Below are 20,951 nucleotides of genomic sequence, written 5' to 3'. Positions count from 1 at the left end.
ATGCAAAAGATACCAATATGAGAGGAATAGGAAAGTCAGTCAAGAAATGAGTATTCTTGGCACGGGACCTTGGCCAGAGTAAACAACGTCAAATAACAGAAGCTGCTGTGTAAGGATGGGATTCTAACAATGAAGGTTGTCAAGGAAGGTAAAAGGCCAATGATTAAAAAAATTTAATTCAGAAGTGAGTTGAAGTCAGAGGATGAGAAGGGCACTAATCAGAACTGGTGCCGTTCCATGAACTCCTTAGTGTCACCAGCACTGCCTGTTACCAGCCCCAGCTGCTTTCAACACCCTTGCAGGAAAAGCAATTGGTTGCTCCATTAGGTTCTCATCTGCTGATTCCCACTGTGATTTTATAGAAATACTCAGATTTGTGGCATAAAATCTGAGCTCAACTAATAGAATTGCCACCTAGGGATACCATTCTGTGATACGTGGCAGAAGTTTTGCAAGGAAATAATGGAGAACCTAAAGAAAATTACTTATTGTGTAGGCATAGACCTATCCATATATTATTAAGTGTGCCTGACATGGGGTAAAACAGATTTGCTGCAGTGAGATATTATATTCATTAGCTTAAACATCTTTGTCTATTGTTTGGAAAATATCCAACAAAGTTTAGCAGTACCACAATACAAATTATTCTGGTTAGGGATACCCACTAGCTAACTTTATCACCCAGCCATAATTTAGCATACAGGCTTCATCCAAGATTTAGGGAAACCTAAGAACTTATAGTGAAAACAGAATTTCTTACAAACCAAGCATTCAACAAGAACCTGTTGGCTATTTTTCTTTTAACTGTGCACACCCCACTTACTAGAGGAAGTTGGAAACATAAATCCTGTGAAGCATTAATACCTAAAATACTTGACAGTTATTTAAATTATGACCTATTTTAGAAACATCCACAAGCTACTGTGAAAGAGTGAGAAGAAGCACCAACACAACCAGAGACTGGCTGACTCTTGAATAGAGCCAGATATACAACAGTTGTGTTCTGAGCTGCATGGCCAAAAATCCAGAGCAGTGTCAGTGAGCGCACAGAGAGTTGCTGTGCTTCACAGCGGTTTCACTAAGCCCAGTCTGCCACAGCAGCTTTAGAGGTGACCTTTAGACCGGCATAAAAAAGCATTACAAGAACAAGAATATTACAGTGGGTCTAACAGTGGGTGTGCAGGAAATCCTGGCTGCTAGACAAGGGTGAGAAGAAACAACACACACAGCATCTGCTTTAGGGACATACAAGCATCGGACTTGTTTAAAAGTGTGCAATAAAGCAGCAAACAAAATGCAGCGGCCACTCAGTGTTTTGTAAGCACCTTGGGTGGTGACAGCAGTGGAGGTTATGTCTTCATTGGTGTTGCTGTTTGGCTTTTGTCATTAGTGGGACCATAACCTTATCACCTTATGTGGGTGATTCAAGAGCTAAGACTCACTACCACAGGGTTGCTGTTTCATGAATCTTACAGGGATTAGGAGATTATTTTATTACATTAAAAAAAGCACTAGTAAACATTAGATTTGTTCATTAATGTGATGGCAAATTTCCTATCATTCATTCAACCTTATTGCACACAATACCTTATGAAAGATAAGGGCATTTTGGTAGTTACAGCAAAAGAAATTTTAAGAGGGATTTGTAACAGAACAGTATAGCCTTGTAAAAGTTTCTCTTCCTGTGCATAAAAGGTGGCAAAATAAAGCAAAATCGTGCTTGCTTTTAGCTGTTCTAGTGACAGGTATGAGCTGTGGGAATCTCTGTAGTGAGAACATGAGAGTCTGGGTACAGATAAGTGTTCTGAAGACAGGAGGTTTGTTTAATGCAATAGAGAAAAGCAGCCAGTGAAGATTCAAAGATTGAAACTCAAAGCTAAGCAAGAGGAAAGGAGAAGATGCTCCAGTAAATTGGAATCCTGGAAACAACAGATGAGTTTTATCTGTAGTGATGCATAAGAAAGCATCTTGGAGACAGAAATACATCACAATTGTTCTGCTGGTTTTAAGGGAAAGAACTGGAGGAAAGGTAAAGATTAAGGCAAGGAACAAGAGAATAACGTCACAGAAGCTAGGTGAGATTTCTAGGGTAATTTGAATGGTATATAAATACAGGAAATCCTGTTTTGATGAAGAGAAAGAAGAGATAGCAATAGAGAAAGGAAAGATGAGGCGAGAAGAGCAGATGGGCACATCTTACTATATCATACTGGCGTAAGATCAGCAAAAACCTGCACACAGGAAAAAAAAGACCAGAGGGAAAGGATTGACTCAGAATCTGTAAAGATGGGTCTGCACATATGGAATTTAATTACACTAGGAGAGGAAAAAAAAAGGAGAGAATAAATCCAGGGTGTTCATGGTGGAAGAAATTGCCTAGGTCATCAGACTTCCATCAGAATGGTTTTTCTCAAGAAAGGACATTGTTGGGAGTGGATCAGAACTGGAAAGTTGGCAAGAATATACCTTACAGGGAAAGGCAGAACAAAAAGGTTTGGAAGGAGAAGAGCAAAAAAACAGGAACCATTTCTGTAGAAGTAATAACCACTGAATTCATGGAAAGGCTGGGTGAAAGCATGGGAGGACTGGCAATGTGATAGTTAAAGCTGGGAACTAAGCAACAGAGAATGAGTAATGTTTCACAGAGAACAAATCAAAAGAACCTTGGTGAATGAAAAAACAGAAAAACAGACATAGGTTGAATGAGTATGCAGGAGCAGCAAGTTACCAACATGAGAAAAAGTCAAAAAAGGATTATAGAAGGGAGTTCAGAGGCAGCAGCTCAATGAAAGCATGAGAGGAAAGAGCAACATGGTGCAGAAAATCTATTGAAGAGTTGGTCAAAATGGAAGAGAAGGAAGCAGTATAGAGAAGGAATAAAGCCAGTAGTTCTCGTGATGGTCTAATTTAGGAAAGGACAAGAAACCTTCAGCACTTTTGTCAGGTAATTAACCTCACAACAAGACAGAATCATAGATTAAAATGCTGTTCTTAATGTAATAAGAGAAAGAAAGGAAGAGAGTGTCAATATCAGCACAAAAGGCAGGGCTATCACCAGGGATTAATTTGGTAGTTAGGGTATTTTCCAGCCCTAGGTCACACATAAAATTAACCATATGAACTATGTCAGAAGGTATCTACATCAGAACTGTGGATTTTCTAGGTTTCATCCTAACAATTCGAATTAAACATTATTTTATCCACAGAAGGGAGATGAGAAGTGGAAGAAGTATTAGACTGCAGTCCAGGACCAAAAAATATAAATCCCAAGAGGCTAAAGAGAATCCACGGTGTTCTCAGAAGTGTGACTCATGGGAGAGGACTTGGATGCTACCAAGCACAGATTACAGCTGCAGCCTACGCCTGGTCTCATTCTGCTTCTCTTTTGAAATTCAGAAGCTCTGACAGTCGTACACTCCTGCTGCCTGCAAGAGCTTCGGCAGGTACATCTCAGAGAGCTGAGCTGCTGTCGGAGTTACTCGCTAATTCAAAAGACCCTTTTTTTTGAAGTTGAATATGAAGGAAGTTACCCATGTTCTGGTTTTGATATGAAATTGCTTTGTGCCAGTTCCAAAACACAGATATACTTTACCTCACAGACAATAACTCTGCAACCAGAAATGTTTAAGTACAACATTGTACAATGGCTAATAAGCTCCTGGTTTCAAAAGCCAAGCCAAGCCATCATTTTGCCATCTAGATAAAGTTCTGTAGAGACCTATAGAAACTAAGTTCTTTTTCACTCACAGTAAAGCAAAAAGACCTTGGTATCTGATGCCTCAACTTCTTTAGCTCCCATTTTTCCTTCACTGACACCTCCCCCTGAACAAAACCAAAACAAAACACCAACACAAAACCCCACCACCCACTAATTGCTGCTGCCAGAAAGAACCTAACATCCTTTTGAGGTTTAGCAGCTACTAGGATTTCTCTTCAGTCTCTCCTTTCAATTCCCTCCCTCTGGAGGGGTGATCACACCCTCCTCACACCCCAGCTGCAGTTGCTGCAGTTACACACCCACCACAGGCGGAGGGATCCGAGTCACTCCCTGCTGGCTCCTAACTCTCAATCCATTATAAGATTATGCTGAACATACAATGAATGTTAGAGGACACCAGCGTGGTTGAATTCCTTTCATCAGACTTCTTTTAAAAAGTCTTTTAATAAGCAAGTTGGTCATGGATGGAGATTCAGGCTGCAGATTTGGAGAGGTTGAGGGCCTGATTTATGCAAAAAGTGAAGCTAAAGCAGCAGTGCAAACATCTCTAGCAAGTCAGTGTGTTTTTCACCACTTGTGCTCTGAAGAATTTAATTTCCTTAGATAAAGTTAGGTTTTTCCTCTTATTCAACCTTGCTTTTTCTACTGAGATGAAAAATATTTCTATGTGGAACTGAATGAGAATGTAAAACAAGATAGAGGAACTTAAGTAACAGTGGTGAAATGGCACCCTATGGTAAGTGACACTTTGGGGTGAGGATAGTTCTTCCTCATCAGAAACAGTGACAGTATTTATTAAGAGAAAATAAGAGTAAAACCATTCCAAACCCTGTGAAGTGCTGTGGCTGTGAGCCATTTAACATAAAAAGTAGTGGTTTTGTAGATTTCAGTAGGTTTTGAAATAGGCCTGTATTTGGTTTTGAACAGGATGAAAATAAACACAATGTATTTAGCAACACTGCAAGCAGGATACCAAAGTGCCAGCAATGTAGACTTTTTTACTGATAAAAATTTAGTATTTAGTGCATTATTCATACTCTCCATATTTCAGAATATCTACACTGAGAACTTCTGTAAGAATAGATACGAAAACAGTTTAACTTTCAGCTGCCTGCTTTTATATGATCTCAGTATGACTGTATTTCTAGGAAATGCTGAAGCATGATCAGTATCATTGTGTTTCAACATTAATTTCTTGCTCTGTGCACATGTTCCCAGCCTGGCTTCTGCTGGTATTCCCTGTGTTTGTTCCTAGGTTTCATCAGTGTCAGAGGAGCAGAGGCCAGGTTTGACCACATCCATTTTGAGTCATGCTATGACAAGACTTGCTTGGATGGTTTCACATATACATAGGGCAATCCTGGTTCTGTCAAAATTGTAAATGGCTTCCACATCATTCCAAGAATAGATTTTTGTCTATAAAAATATATATAAAACATTAGTAATAGTATATTGATTAATATTAATTACTTTTTAAGTGGATAGGCAACAAAATAAGCTGCTTAATGTAAGTCTGTCTTTTGAGGAAGCTGATGTAGATTTTTAATCTGGGTATTTACTTTAACACAGGAGTACCATGACTGAGATTTAACTGGGCAAAGTTGTTATTTTGCAGCCTCAAGCAAGCTTGTAAATAGTTATTTTTCCCCGAACCTGAAACATATGAATGATAGATGGATTTATTTTTGTTCCTAGGGATAAACCAAAATCCAGTAATTTTTCTTGATGTTTTATTTTTCATTGGTAACTGTACTACTACTAGTAATATTAGCAGGCGTAGCTTCAAATTTTGTTGCACATACTGATGATTTTTTGGTGTTCTGTTAACACTACCAGTACTTTTATGTTTGTACATGTGTGTGTGGAGGGGGTGGGAGAGGAGGGTAATCACTGCTCCTGTGAGTGTGCTGTCCAAGTTGTGTTGCATATAAGGGCATTCTCATCATTCAGATATTTTCCTCCAATTTTTTTTATTCTCTGTAGTCCTGCAAACTTCCTAGTCATGCAGTCAGTATGCCTGTACATTTACTTACCCTTTAGCCCTTCAATTCTGTCTCTAAATAATCCATCCCTCTCCTGTTGTACAGATTCTCCTTTGCTGAGATCAGCAAAGTTTCCCTTTTGTATCATACCCTAACTGGAATTGTCTCCTCCTCTTTAAGGTACATAGAGGGCAGCTCACCATTTTGGGACCCTGGTAGTTTCATTCCTTTTGTTTGAAGCAGACTCTTGAATCCTATTTTGAGAACTGATGGGTTGATTTATGAGACTACACACATGATCTAGTGCTACTGTTAATAGTAAAACCCCCAAATTTTGCAGTTTTTGTCTGCATGAGGCTGTCCTGTCAGCTTAAGGGGGAGCCTCACTGCCCAGCCCAATGTACACCAGCACCCTCACAGCACAGCTTTAACAGCAGCACGTCAGGTTGTTGCTTTTCTGTTCCTTTTACTCTCAGTGACACCTCTTCTTGACTCAAACGCTGCAGCACTAAAATTATCTGAAAGCTGAAAGGTGCTAATCGAGCCTTTCGTTTATTCATTATTCAGCAGTGAATCCTTAGTTATTCATTTCTCATATTACCAGGAAAAAAATACTTCTGGTAACACTCTAGCCTACTATTAAGATGGCACATAAAGCTGGAATTTTATTGCTGATTCCTAACTATTCTAGTTAGCATTCTGCATTTCACACAGATGAGATATGCAGGAAAAAAGCTGATGACTCACCATTTTATTTCTTTTTGCTCACTAAAAATCTACTGTTGATACCATTGTAAAAACAGCTCTGTGAAACAGGCACAGATCTGGGACACAAAATAACACATATGGTGGAGGTTACCAACAGTGCATCCAGCCTTCAGCAGAGGGGCTGGACACAAATTTCCCAGCAAGCCACATTGGGTCAAAACAGTGCAAAAACTATTGCAGCTGTAGGGATTCTAAATCTACCTTAAACTCACAAAGCAGGTTTACCAAGGGGAGAGGGTGGGAGGGAAATATCCACAATGCACAGCAGAACAATAATTCATCTTGAGAACTTCATTAAAGGACTACAAGGACATCTCTGAGGGCACTCAGATTACTTGGCTGACTGGGGTGAGGTGTGAGGTCTGGATTTTCAGTGATCTTTCAGTGAAAGTGGTAGTTTTCAGTAACCTGCCACTGGTTCCTTGATCGATAACTACCAGGATAATTGTGCCTAGAAGCACAGCTTTCGTTATATTTTGGTTGATTTACAGCATACCTCAAGACTTTTAAATTGAGATTTTGAAATCAGTATTTTAACTATGAAAAGATGGAAAGGGCTACAGCCTTTTAAAGCCATCTCTAAGTTCCAAACAAATTTTGCATCTTTGTTGCAGCAAGGCTGAAAAATCCCCCCTCAGGATGCAACTTAGCACTAAGAGAACAACCCATCATCTACCCAAAAAGCTACAGCCATTCCAGAAAACAAGACACATAAAATTTCTGCATTTTCAACTCCAGGAAAACACCTGATAAGATGTTTCCCCACCTCTGCCAAGGCACCAAGGCAGGCAATAGATACAGAGCTCACTGCTGGCTTAGCTTCCAGCCCAAACCCACCTTACAGTAATTCCAATTTGGTTTCAACCTCTTCCAGCTGGCAGCAATCCCATTGGGATGCAATGGCACTGACACACACCTACTGGCAGTCTCCTCAGCCCAAAGAATATTGTGTGCCAAATAGCTCAGGAGGAATAAACCCCAGTTTGTGTCACCACTTTGGTGGCTGAAGGCTCGGTGCAATAGGGAAACCTCCACTAAAAACCGTAAGCAGGTTTTTAAGACCTGCGTAAGCAGGTAAGACACAGGAGTGGCACTGAACAAGTCAGTACATTGTCATTACACTGCTTGTGTCTCCTTGGCTATTCTGAGAACTCTTTGGGTTTTTTTCATTTCATAAAAATGAGGTACAATTTTGCTTTGTGTTTCAGATTTCATGTCTATTGTTAACTAGTGCTCTGCACAAAAATAATTTTAACTAACCTTTCCCATTTTTTGTGTTGCTTGCAGGAGGGACCTCATTGGTAAGGGTGACATTTCTAAAGGTTTTTGCAGAAGTTAAAAGGAAGAGCCAAGTCCTTGACCTCTTGAACACCTGTATTATTTTCTGAAATCTTTTAATCTTGACTTTCTATTGCTTGTATTCTGCTGATCACCACTTGCCTCTGGCCAATCCCAATACCTCTTCCTGATGCTACCTTATACTGTAGTGAAAAATAGTATTTACTATGTATTTTTTAACTAGATAACTCTGAAAAAATATATCCTTTTAAATTACAACTTAGAAATTATGGAATCTATAATTGATGATTCTGACAACGAGATGCAGACACCAAGTAAATAATGAGACTGATGTACTGTTAACATACCTCCATTGACTATAAATCTTTGCAACATAGATAAAGACAGATCATAAACACCATGTCTAAGAAATTCCATTTGCACTTCATATCTCACAGCTGAGTAAGAACAGTGTTGCATAGATTGACAGCATTCCATCTGGTCTCCTTTAAAACAAACACTTTACTATTTTCTGGAATTGATTTGTTTATGTAAACTTTCAATGAGGCCTATGAATAATTCTTGACAGGTTAATCATGAAAACATAATGTATCCAAAATCCAGAGCTACAGTTGTATAGATTAGCTTTGATGAGTTACAGACTCCTGTCATTGGTATCCAACACCACAAATAAGATACTGAATGAAAATACCTAGAGACTGTAATAGTGCTGCTCGCTGAGAAGTTCTCCCATCACTTGGTAATAAAGTCTACAATATTTAAAGGTACTCCCAGAGTTCCATATGCCTGTGTGCCCAATCTCCCCTTCAAAGCACACTTTTATTATAATGGGCATCACCCATTTCTTCCAAACCAATTCTACCTAAGTGAATTCTGAATTAGAATATTCTGGTGTTTTCTACTTGGGGTTCGTTGCTTTCCAGTATCAAAAGACACAACTAGAAAAGCAACATAAAATAATCAAAAATACAGAGAAACTTCAACACAAGTAGTGTCTGAAGGGAAAGGAATTTTCATGATCCAGCCTTTATTGTAGAGCCAGGTTGGGGCTGCCTAAATTGCAGTGTGAATTAGAACAGTTTCCAGGTATGATCCCAAGAGGCCACAATATCAGTGGCTGTTCTTGGTTTCCTTGACTGCAGAAGTGGGAAAAGAGGAGAATTGCTATGCCATGGATACAGCAAAGAGAGAGGTTTTTCTTGTCACAGACCAGGGTAATATCCTCTGTAAACATTTAATTTTAGTTTATAACCTGCGTGCGCTGACAGAGAATGGGACTGTAAGAGATCAAATAATTCTGTTCTTTGTCTATATGGTAGGTTATTACTGTTACTACTTTATCAACGTTTTCACTTCTGTTATATAGAATTTGCACCATGCAGGACTGCAGGGTAAAATCAGACCTCTCTGGAAAAAGGGAGAATTGTAGTCTGCAGTGTTAAAAGTCACTGGTTCCTACCTCTTCCTGATGCTACCTGATACTTTAATTTGTTTAGACCATTGTATATTTACCTGACCTGTGAGAGCAAATAATATTGTTCTGATATAATACTGAACTGCACAGCAGCCTCAAGCCTTGCCACATTTAAATAATTGTTGATCCCTTGGACCTAGTAGCCAAAAATTTGTTCCTGTAACTTAAAAGAAATACATAAAGTGTTCAGTATTCCATTGCTTTTTGTGAGCACACATGCAAAAAGCAAACTTGACACACCTGTGTAATCACAGCTATGAGACAAAGTTCAGATTTGCTTTTGGGAGCATTCACAGCATGAAACATAATCAGAGGACTTACTGCACACCTAGTCAGGGAACAGAAACAATATGATAATAGAACAATTGTTTAAATTTGAAGTAGGCTAACCTTAGAATTTTAAATACCTACATAAATGTCACAGAATTACAAATTAAGGCAAATTTACCTGTTCATGGACATAGATGGATGGATGGAAAAAGAGATTAAAACCATGTCTCTGAAATGTCTGATTAAGGTGAGGTTCTACCATTACCGAGCACTACAGCATGGAAGCTCAGTAGATCCTTAGCAGTGGTAAGAATATATGAATATCTTCCCCATCACAAAATGGCTTCTACTGTGGTACCCTGAACTGCCAAATTTAAAAGGTCGGGCACAGAAAGGGATCTTGAGAGAAAATCTTCCTGCCAAGGCCCTGTTGCAACAATCAACTTGTTGGCAGTACAGAGAGATGCTCCAGTGCAACAGTGTTAATTCTAGAAAATTTTAGTTTGTGATGGATTTGGTTAGCATCATATGCATTAATTTATTGAATTGAGTGCTTTAAATGATGTAAACTATATTTCCTGTAGTATTTGTTTGAATCCTCTCCTGTAAAATAAACACTAGAGAGGGCAATAGCCAATATTCTGGTCTTTCTTTACTCATATGACATCCAAACTAAAAAAATATTCTAATGTATATATATGTATCAACAGATATTATATATCCAAAAGAAATCATATTTATTAACATTCCAGTATTTGAATTATATTACTTGAACTGGTAATATTCAGAGACAAAACTCTTCACTTGAAAAATCCAGCCTAATAGCACAAATTGTATTATCTTCAGAAAGATGTTCCCTTAGCTGGTAGGTAAATATCTTTTCAAGTCATACACACATTTCTCTTTTAAAGGAAGGAATATAATAACCAGGTGCGTACCCCTTCTGAACAGCAAGCCCTCTCAGAGCTAAACACCCAGCTGGGCTTTTGTTACTGTGCCATGACACTGAATTGTAATCAATTCAGCTCCACTGTGTTGTTTCCTTCCACAACACAACTGTGTCAACTGTATTTGTACATCAACACTTGCTATGCTGCCTAATTGTATTTGTGTTCGTGCCGTTTATGAAGATAAAGGTGTCTGGGCAAGGTTTGAAAATATAGAAAGCAGGCACAGAGAACCAGTAGAAACACACTGGGAATGTATGCCAGAATACTGCCTGGATTACCAGGAAAAACTGATAAAAGATTTGGATTACTGGTACTGTTCTAGTGAAGCCTTTCCAGTGCCATGACCAATAACATTGCTGAGATACTCCGAGGAGGAAGCCAGCGCAGTCACTATCAAGGAAAACAGGGCTGGGAGATAGGGAATGGCAACTGCATTATGACTTACAAATATTTATGGTGAACCATGAAAATATCTTCATAATTAACTAGTAAAGCTTGGTTAAACATTACATTAAAGACAGTAAGAGTGGGATTCATCTGTGCAGATTTAGCATCTGCATGTAGGTGGCTACCTCAGAGCTGCTCACTCGGTGCTTCCCTCGGAGGCAGTGGAGAGGAGCTGTCATTTCCAGAGGTCAGCTCAATCTCACACTGACATGGCAATCAGAAACTGGTCTGGGTAACTCCAATGAAGAAATCTCTTTTTCTTCCACCAGCTAAAATGGAAGCCTTAATGATTGCTCCATACGTGCATGTCCATGTTATAGACATCTGAAAGTGATGGGAATAATTCCTTCCAATTGCCAAGTCCAAGCAATTGCTATGTAATAAATCCACTGTAAAAATAACAGATTAAGCAATTGTAGTTCCTATGAAATTATTATTTACTTTCTGATCATTATTCTTGTCTCATGTGAGCAAAAGGAAGAATTTTTGGATTTGCCTCTTTAAATTTTTCTGTTGGCCAAGATGTTGCCTGGTAATCCAACAGGTTATTTCTGCAATGTAGAATCATGTGGAAATGTTATCACATTTGTCTTTTTGATGTGATGGCTTAGGAACAAACAACTCTCTAATATAAGGGGCTTAAGGAGAAAACAAAAGGCAAATAGGATTTGTTGGGTAAAACTGTGTTCCCTAATGATTCACTGGGTGTCCAATAGTACATAATAAAATGGGATTCTGAGGGGAGTTGAGCTTTTGCTGAACCACAGAAAATGCTCAGAGCTGAAGAAGTAAAAAAACAACAAACATATGAGACTGCTGTCTTTCTGAATGTTTATCATGTGTTTTGTTAAAATGTATTTAATAGTAACCAATGTTTGAAGTCTGGGTAGGATGGAAGAGATGGCCCCATCACTGATCTGTTCCTTCCATCCAACTCCACCAGTGCCCTTCAGTGTTAAGGGAAAGCAGCAGTTCAGAGAAGAGTATTTCCTCTGTAGCCTTCATGTCAAGGGTTAAATTCTGTCCTTGATTCCACTTGAAAGCTAAAACAACTTAAATTGATAATATGTATCAACTCCTGAATCAATAGTAGAATAAATCAAACTGAATTTAGCCCTTCTCTCTCATCTTGTCCATTCCACATACCTTAAATTGCCAGGGAACCTTGCAAAGAGAATCAATTTTGGTTGAAACAATATTGTTTTTCCCAACTGGCCTTATTCTTTCATCATATAATAGTTTAAATTTGGACTTCCTAATCACCACTCTTGAATTCTGGAAAATTTAATAAAAATGTGAACTTTGAATATAACATACAAAATAGAAGCCATATTATCCTCTCAAGGTAATCTGTTATAACTAGTAATGGATGTGGATTTATTCTGGATATTTTGGGATCACAAAGAACAAAATTTAGCCTTCTTTTTAAATAAAAATAGGATAATTCTCTCTAAGTGTAAATATGATTTTATGCACGTAGGCCAAGCTTTTGATTTTTAAGGGCCTTTGAGTAAGTTTTCTCTTAGATAAAAGAAAATAGTTGATTGCTTGTGTAGAAACTGTTACTGCTGAGGGTGGGTACTGTCAACCTTAACTTGGGAATAACACTCCCATTTTCTCAGTAAAAAAAGCATCATTCAAATAACTGATAATTTATGAATTTCAGTTTGTGATGCAAGCAGAGAATTAATGAATTTGTTATTGAGCCTCACTGTGAACCTCACTGAAACCAACTGTAAAACTGTTCAACTTTGTTGTTCCTAAAGGCAAGGGAGAACCTGATTGTTGAAACTGTGTGTGCTGGGCTCTCTCCCACTGAAATAAGTGACAAAACTTCCAGCGACTCCTGTGAAGGCAGGACCAAAACTTTAGCAGAAGTAGTCAGATTCATCTCTCATTTTCAGTTACATAAATCAGAAGATTCTCTTCTGAAATGTGATTTAACCCAAAGGAATTGAAAGTATTTTCCCTTAATTCATGGAGGGGGAAAGAGAAAAAGACATTGCTCCCTTGTATTGCCTCACCCTAGTGTATCAACCGAGGCTCTACCTGCTGTCCAAATCCTTATCTGCTTAAGCTGGAGAGGAAGAGCTGACTTCATCATTTAAGGATGTGAGCTTTTATTACCTACTGAATTTTCTGTTATCTTTATCCCCTTCCCCACTGCTTAGCAGGTAGATTCCTTAAGAAGGGACAAATTTTTGTTTCTGTCTACGCTTCTTCAAATTTAACATACCTTGTTCCATCAGTGCATAATCAGAACTGAGACAACCAGAACACTTCCATTTCAGTCCTTCACAGCTACCTGGCTGGTTATTTTTAGATTATCACCACTAAATTCAAAACCAAGGCCTGCAACTGAAACATGAAACTGTACTGGAGGCTTACAAAATTCAAGGTAGAACCTCCAGAAGGTTTATTCAACTCTGTTCACCAGTGGCCTGTGAAGTGACAAGCACATAATGTCAGCTGGAGGTGTAGCATTCTTTATGTGGCACACAGAGTTTATTCCTCTCTCTAAGGTCCATTGTCAGAGTGAAATTTCCATGGCTTACACAGAATTAATCAGTTTTTTTTCCTTGTAAACATACATGTGTACAGAGAAGGGGATTCTTCTCTGAAAATGCAATCAGTGCTTTGGTAATGAAAGATAGCCTGAGTTTTTGTCCTAAATATGCCTTACAACTAAGAGGTTTTCTTTTGATTATACCTGTCACTGGCTTCTTGAAGACTGGATCTTCATCCTTCTATACACATAGGCCTCTCCTCTGATAATGTCCTTTATCCAAGGGCAGGGATCTGTGCTTTTTGCATGATAGCTTCCAAACAAATGATTTGATGGAGACAGCCAACTTAATGGCAAAACACTCTCTGGTCTGCAGAGCTGTGTCTGTTCATCTGTCAGATCTGTGCCTGTTGAAGAAAAGTGAGGATTTCTGCCTGTAACAGCACCTAAGGCATCAGCTCAGACTTTGAACATCTATATCCATAAAGTCAGAAAAAATTTCCCCTAAGTCCAAAACACACACTCATTTTTTGCCCCTTTGTGATCCACAGCAGGTATTCACAGCACCTGACCTGCTGTTGTAATTTTTATAGATGAAATGTTGATGACCACCCGAAGGGTGTGACCCACAATGGCGCGAAATACTGAGCCCAAATAAAAATCAAATTGTGGGTGTGAGGTTATCAGGAAATTGATATAAACCAATATAAAGAAATGCTGGAGGGAACACTAGTAATTTTTTTGTCAAGTCTTCCCAGGAAAATGTTGAGCTAGGTCAATATCTTGCAGAATAAATACTGCAAGAACACACGTTAAACAGCTTCTACAGTGAAACAGCCAAAAGCAGATCAGATCAGTTCTATGAGCAGAAATTAAACTGACATCTATTTGTCTGCAGCTCTCTCAGCTAACACTGGAGGCTTGGGGGTTTTGTGTATGAAGCACTCACCCAAAATGCAAATGCAAAGATACCAAAAAACTTGTTGTTCACAAGTGCAGATGGGAGCCGTCCACAGGTGCAGATTAATATAAACCCTGCTCATTCCTTCACATGCATGGGCACACACGGAAAGGGAATGCATCCAGGCTCTGCAGAGCCACACATCCTTCCAATGAGCAGATGAGACTGTTACCAGGAGGATTTATTACCGAAATTTGGCAGCAGGAGTCTTTTCTGATAGAATGTTATCCAGGCTGCATTTCCCTGGGAGGAGGTGCTACATAGCGTGGAGGTTCTTCTCCCAACAGGCACAATCTAACAGATTATCTTTCTGAATCATTAAGGGAACGCAGCGGATCTTATTAAGGCTCAGGTATTGGCTATCAATGGGTTACGATTTAGGCTAGGAAAGGGAGAGCACTTAATTTTTGGAAAAAGGGCCCAAGCTGAAGCAGCAGCTCATGGAAGGCCAGTATCCCTTGAGAAGGTCATTTTCACTGTATCAGCAGCCTGCCTCCCCTTACTATTTTTTGTCTACACACAGCGAAATGTTCCTACCTCACAGTGACACTCGTATTTTTTTATCCAGCAGAAGCATAGCTTATTGTTTCAAAATGACATCTTTTCCTTCTTGCTTTAGAAGTGCCTTTTTATTTTGGAAATGTTCACCACTGAACTGATTTAAGAGAGAAGGAAATGCGGAATATTGCACTCACCTCTTAAGCACCAGGCAGGCAGCCTCCACCTCCTCAATCCATCAGTACAAACGCTCGCATCCACTGACGCCTCTCCTCTGCTTTGGCCCTTTTTCACATCAGCATCTGCGATTTGCCGAGCAGACACACCACGACCGCAGGGACTAGCCCCGCAGCCCCGGCAGGAGCAGGAACCTGCCCTTTCCCATCTTCTCCCTGGAAAACACAACCGGAAAAACCCGGGCCGTTCTGAAGGCGGCAGTGGGAGCACTTGTCCGGCGGCCCCCCGCGGGAGACAGGGAGGTGCTCCGCGCTCTCGCCGGGGAGCCGGGCAGGGGGAGCGCGGCGCTGGCGCTGGAGGAGGAGCCGGAGCCGCCAGCCCGTTTCCACGCCAACGGCGGGGGTACCGCGGGCGGGGCGGCGGCTCCGCTCCGGCTCCGCTCCGGCTCCCGCCCGGGGGGCGGCCGGGCCCGCAGCCGCCGCAGCCCCCGCCCGCCGCCGCGCAGAAGGAGCTGGGTGTTGGCGAGCGCTTCGCGGCTCTTTCCCGGCTCGTACGCTCCGTTGCACTCGCGTTACATAATGCGAGGCTACGGACGTGCCGCGGGCTCTGCCTCTGCACAACTGCATCCGCACCCGGGGCCGCTGCAGCGCGGCCCCGCTCCGGCAGCTGCAGGACTTTTAGGATTGATCTCACAATGCGTGTTTTAGGGAGAACCGCTCACATACATGTTGGAAGGATACGGTCAAGGGTAAAGGGAGAAAAAACAGTTTCTTTAGTTACGCGGAATTTATCTACTGTTTGCTTTCCGCTTCTACCATCACTCAGTTGCTCTCGGTACCGGGCGTATCTTTTTTTCTGATTTTCCCCCCCTGCCTTTTGCGTTTGTGTACGTGTAATTTACTACGGCTTTTTTTAATTAACGATGAGTATAATTTTCTTTTTATCTCATTAATGGATTTGCCCAATATATATTTTACATTTTTCCTAGTGTTTTTTTCCTTTTGGCTACAATACTAGTTGCATTGTTGAATCTGCAGCCCTGATCAAGTAGCTGATTTCTCCCTGCACTGCTAATTTTATAAGCTTGATTTGTTACTGATACACTTCTGCTGGAGATAGCAACAGAGACTCTCACACAGACGGGATGCAGGCATTTTTTTGCACAAAAACGCTAATATAATACAAAGCAGAAAGCATCTGATTCCTGTAAATGGTATCACTTCCAGTACTGATATTATCAGCAGAGCTGTAGCATTGACAAATTATAATAATGAAATAATTTCATGTAAAAATCAGTATACCCTGCAGAGAAAATTTTCCAATAATAAGGAAGCTTAGATGTTTCCATTAGAAGAGTTTGCTACTACATCTAGACTGGCAAATTTGTTCTAGTAAAATTTGTTAGAAAAGAAATGTCATATACATAACTTGCATTGTTCTCCCAGCAAAACAATAATATTCAAACCATAATTTTGACCCGCTTCAATAAAAATATTCCCACATTCTTATTTTGAAATTTTAGCTTTCAATAGACATGCACAAATATCTCAGTGCATTTATAAGATCAGACAGTGGTCAATTTAAAACTTTTAAGTGTCTTGTTTCTCGTATATACTCTTTACTTGCAAGTGTATAAATCCCTGATATAGTTATGTTGGCAAGGGAATAGAATAAAAAAAAATGTATCTGTGGTAACTGAGTAGTCTAGATAATAGGATAAAAGAACAATAACAAGGTGTACAGGTTTAATCTGCGATTCCATAAAGAACAAGTAGTTACTATAGAAACTGTCACATTACATGTATCTTTAGTATAGTACTTGATATGTGAGAAAAGGCATCTTCCACACACTAACCAACTGTGGCAGAAATAAAGCAGCAACCACCATCATCCTGGCTAGGACGATCATCGTTTGCATGTTGTCTACAGAGAGAGCAATTTTAGAGCATTTCCCATTGCTATAACTAAACACCTGCTTTCCTCCAGCTTTGAGGGAGGCACCAGAGCATAGATCAAATGTTGGCAGTGAAGGAATTACAAATATGCAGTACCTGAGAAAGTTTAGAGGTTATTATTTCAACACCTCCTGTTGCTGTTGATTAATGGCAGAGTTAAAAACCAACTTGTCCATACATAAAATGCCTCATCAGATATGTCTAAGTTTTCTTCAGTCTTACCTTGTCCTGCATCCAGAAATTCTCAATTAGAGCCTTTCAGCATGTATTGATTGCATTACATGTAGCTAAACTCCCACAGGAATTTAAAGAGAAGTAAGTCTCCAAATAGCCTGGACAAATGATTAACTGCCAAAGTCAAACAGCACAGAAATCCAGGTCCTCAGCCCAGAACTCTGAATGTTGTGCTTTGTAAAGAGATAGACTGAACACACACAAATAACTATAGAAAGTGAATAGTTTGCGTGGAAATATAAATAGTAATTTTAGGGACCCGTGGCAATCTGCCTGGATTTCCATGTCCTCTTTTGTGTCAGGGGGGTCACCATTTTTGCCCCACCAGAGCAGGCTTGAGTTTGAAGGGAGCAGCATTGGACTGTTGAGGTGCAGCATCCGAAATCTCCTGGGCCCATTGGCTGCACGAGTTTCACTCAACTTGCCAGGGCTATTCATTAACCAAAAGCCAAAGCCTTGCCTGTTTACTGCTGCTTTCTGCTGGATCAATCAAAATAGATGCATTCATACATGTTTATTTTGAAGACAATAGTGCTAGAACAAAAACGTGCTCTTAAGTGGAAAATCCCATAGGGATTTTTCAAATCAATTACCCTTTATTATACCATGACAACATGAAAATATTTATATGCACACATGCAATGTTCTTGGTGAATGTACATCTCCAAATGATAGAGGGTAAATTGAGAGGCCACATCTGGTCTGTAATAAAAATATAATAAAAGACATTTTGTATTTCATTCAATCTTCTACCAAACACACTCTTTTTAACAAGTAATTGTAGATCTGGGTTAGATATTTATAGACAGGTCTGTGATTCTCTCAGCATGAAGAACTGAACAGAACATTTAAAGGAGAATAAAAAGGCTGTATTTTTATTTTTAACCATTTTTCTCACGTGGAAAATTTTAAAATAGCATCATGTACAGATGATTTGGATCTGATATTTATATCTATCTGATATATTGTTGCTTTGTATCAGTGACTGTGAGATGGTGGGGGAAAAATCATGAATGCACCTTCTATCAGGTGGTATCAGCCTGACCTCATTTGGCTTCATCATTTAGGATGAAAATTCACTTCCTACCAGGATTTCAGCCTTTTATCTTCTCTCACCCTTCAGGTAACTGAGGGTTTTTCTTAATATCAGCAGTTTACTCTTCCTATGAGAGCAAATCATGAGAGACATTTGAACCCAGACAATGTATTACATCTAATATCACAATCAACTAAAAAGAAACTTCTCTAAAAAGAAAACAGCAACCAAACCCTACAAATATTGAGTGCTTCAATCCCTTCCTTCACAGTTCTATTATCTACCTACTATGTTTGCAGCTCATTGTTTCAGCTGCTACTGAAGCCAAGTTGAGAAAAACAAACATTAAATCCAGCAGCTGGAGGAGAAATGCTCTCCCAGAGCTGTGGAAGATACTTTGGCTTTCCTGTGCAGGAAACTTTCCGCAGCAGTCTTTGCTTATCCTAAGCTTTGGGATGGATCCATGCACCCCTATTCCCTCAGAGCCTCCATGGGAAGAAAGCTGCAGTGATGCTGTGAAATAAGATAAAGGAACTCTTTGTAAAGAGCCCATCCTTCAAGGCTGCATTATTATTATTATATTATTTTATATATTAATGTTATTTAAAAAAGAGAAAAAAAAGGTGAATTAAAGTATTCTTTGCTCAATTTTCACTGGTTTTTACCCCCCGAAGGAATGAGGGTAAAAAACAAACTTAAACCCCTCAAATGTTAACCCAAATTTGGGATCACTTAGTAAAGTGTACAACAAAGGATCTGTGAAGGTTGAACAGAAAAAAAATCACTTGAGATCAAAATACAGAGATGTTTGGGAATTACACCCAGGAGATGCAATTAAAGAATGCCAGGAATTTTTTTGTGGCAAAGCTTTTAAAACAAATTGTAGCATTTCAGATCTTCTGTTAAAGTGGTCTGAGCAACAGGTTGTTGGTTATTCTTAGGGTACCCTATTCCCTCCTGCAATCTTCGTGGTTGGGGGTTTTCCACTTCATAAGAATGATTAAATATTCACTGAAGAGTGACTTTAAAGTAGGTCTCTCCCACTTGAGGACATGGGTAGGGCATTTAGTGGGATTTTCTGTTTTTCTTGTAATACAAACAAACAAAAATGAGTGTATTGATTTCAAATATATTTAGTTTTGCCACTTAAGTTCTTACCAGCTGAAGAAGTATCAGATTAGGCACTCAGAATAATTATATATATTTTAATAGATGCTTAGAAAAAATGTTATAATTGGACTTCACATTTTCTTGTATCCTTTAAGCATGATAATTCCACTTCATGTAAGAACCACAAGATATAACTACAATTTCATCAGGCATCATTTTTTTATCTGTTTTATAACCTCCTTGTGCCTGATTAACAGCAATTATTTGGTAATTAAATAAAAAGAAAAAGGGTGACAATTTTTTTTGAGAACACAAAGCTAATTTTGGGAAGCTCTGGAAGAAGAGCTGGGAACATCCAGGTAAGCTTTACTGTGGGGACTTCAAATGCCAGTCCAGTAAATTTGGAATATTGCAGTCAGGACTATGTAATCACTTCAGACAATTTTCCAGTTATTCAACATCAGGCCCACAGGTGATTTTGCACCTACATAAACTCTAAGAGTTTCCCATCCATCTAGCAACCCACCTATAAAGTACAAAGCAGGCACACAAAGTGTGTTCTCTGTTGCTGTTTAGCAGTGTTTTGAATCCTCTGTATATAATGTTCTTATAGATAAACACATAAGTAGGACTGTTGAAGTGCCTATGCTTAATCTGGCATGTTTACAGAAGCTAGACCTAATATTTTAGTCCAGGTTAAGTAAAAGCTTCATTTTGCTGTTGTGCCCAATATTTCCTAGGGAGGTACTTCAAAAAACAAATCATCCTCAAAGCAGCCCACACCTTGGAAGGCTTGTATTCAATTAGGATTTTTGAATTTTTCACCACTTGAAATAAAATATAAAATAAAATAATACATAATAATATAAATAAATATAAATAAAATAAAAGACACTGGAAAGCACCGTTGTAGATCCTTAGTCAGAATGCAATTTTCATTGAGTAGCAGAAAGCAGTTTTCCCTAAGAAGATGGCTTCCCATGGAAAACATGGAATCTGCAAAGTAGCAGGTCTGAGTGGAGAGGGGAGGCTCAATCTGCTTTTGCACCCAGCTCCACTCACGTTGTGCAGCCATCTGGGCCTGTGGTTCCAATCAAGATGTGTTTTTTCTGCTCTCATTTCAAACAAAATTGCCAAGCCAGAGCATCTGAAGCAGAAAAGGATTTCACCCACCTGTAGTACTTTATTCTTCTTTTCAGGAGGCTTTATCAGTTCTCACCAGTCAATTGTGCTCATCTTGGCACCAGTGGAAGCAGTGTGAACTGTAGGATAAAATTGCCTTATTGCAGCTTTGCCAGCAGGCCTGACCATCAAATAGAAGCAGTGGATATGTCAGCACTACAATTTCTCCAGTTCCTCCTTCTTTATAATTTCTATCAGGTCATTTTTAAAATAACATAACAAATCTCCCACCCTTCTAACAATGGAGAAGATGTAAAAAAGAAGTGCTTACAATGAGACTGAATTCATGTTCCTATTCATTTCTTCCTGTTGTCTTCTACCACTGTTTGCAGTCTTTAAGTCTGTTCAGTTTTCAGTCTGTGCAATGATTCATATCTTCAAAGC

General features: G+C 39.3%; 2 protein-coding genes across 4 annotated transcripts in view; one reads left to right on the top strand and one right to left on the bottom strand.

Moving 5' to 3' along the window:
• Nucleotides 1-15,463, bottom strand: part of GNAZ (G protein subunit alpha z) — a 49,642-nt gene extending 34,179 nt beyond the window's left edge. Inside the window, exons 1-2 of one of the 2 annotated variants that reach the window (XM_023937672.2) lie at nt 15,071-15,445; nt 13,619-13,821 (exon numbers count right to left, since the gene is read on the bottom strand). The gene's annotated coding sequence lies outside the window, so the exon portion shown is untranslated. Of the gene's footprint in view, nt 1-13,618; nt 13,822-15,070 lie in introns of both variants that reach the window. The other variant, XM_023937671.2, reaches the window with a different exon arrangement.
• RSPH14 (radial spoke head 14 homolog) overlaps nt 1-20,951 on the top strand; it is a 75,696-nt gene that overhangs the window by 40,388 nt on the left and 14,357 nt on the right. The window lies entirely within an intron of this gene.

This window comes from Cyanistes caeruleus, chromosome 18 (genome assembly GCF_971803275.1).
Source record: "Cyanistes caeruleus chromosome 18, bCyaCae1.hap1.1, whole genome shotgun sequence".
NCBI classification, from domain to species: domain Eukaryota; kingdom Metazoa; phylum Chordata; class Aves; order Passeriformes; family Paridae; genus Cyanistes; species Cyanistes caeruleus.
The sequence above is the reverse complement of the archived record's forward strand: the minus strand, read 5'-3'. Positions and strand labels throughout refer to the sequence as shown.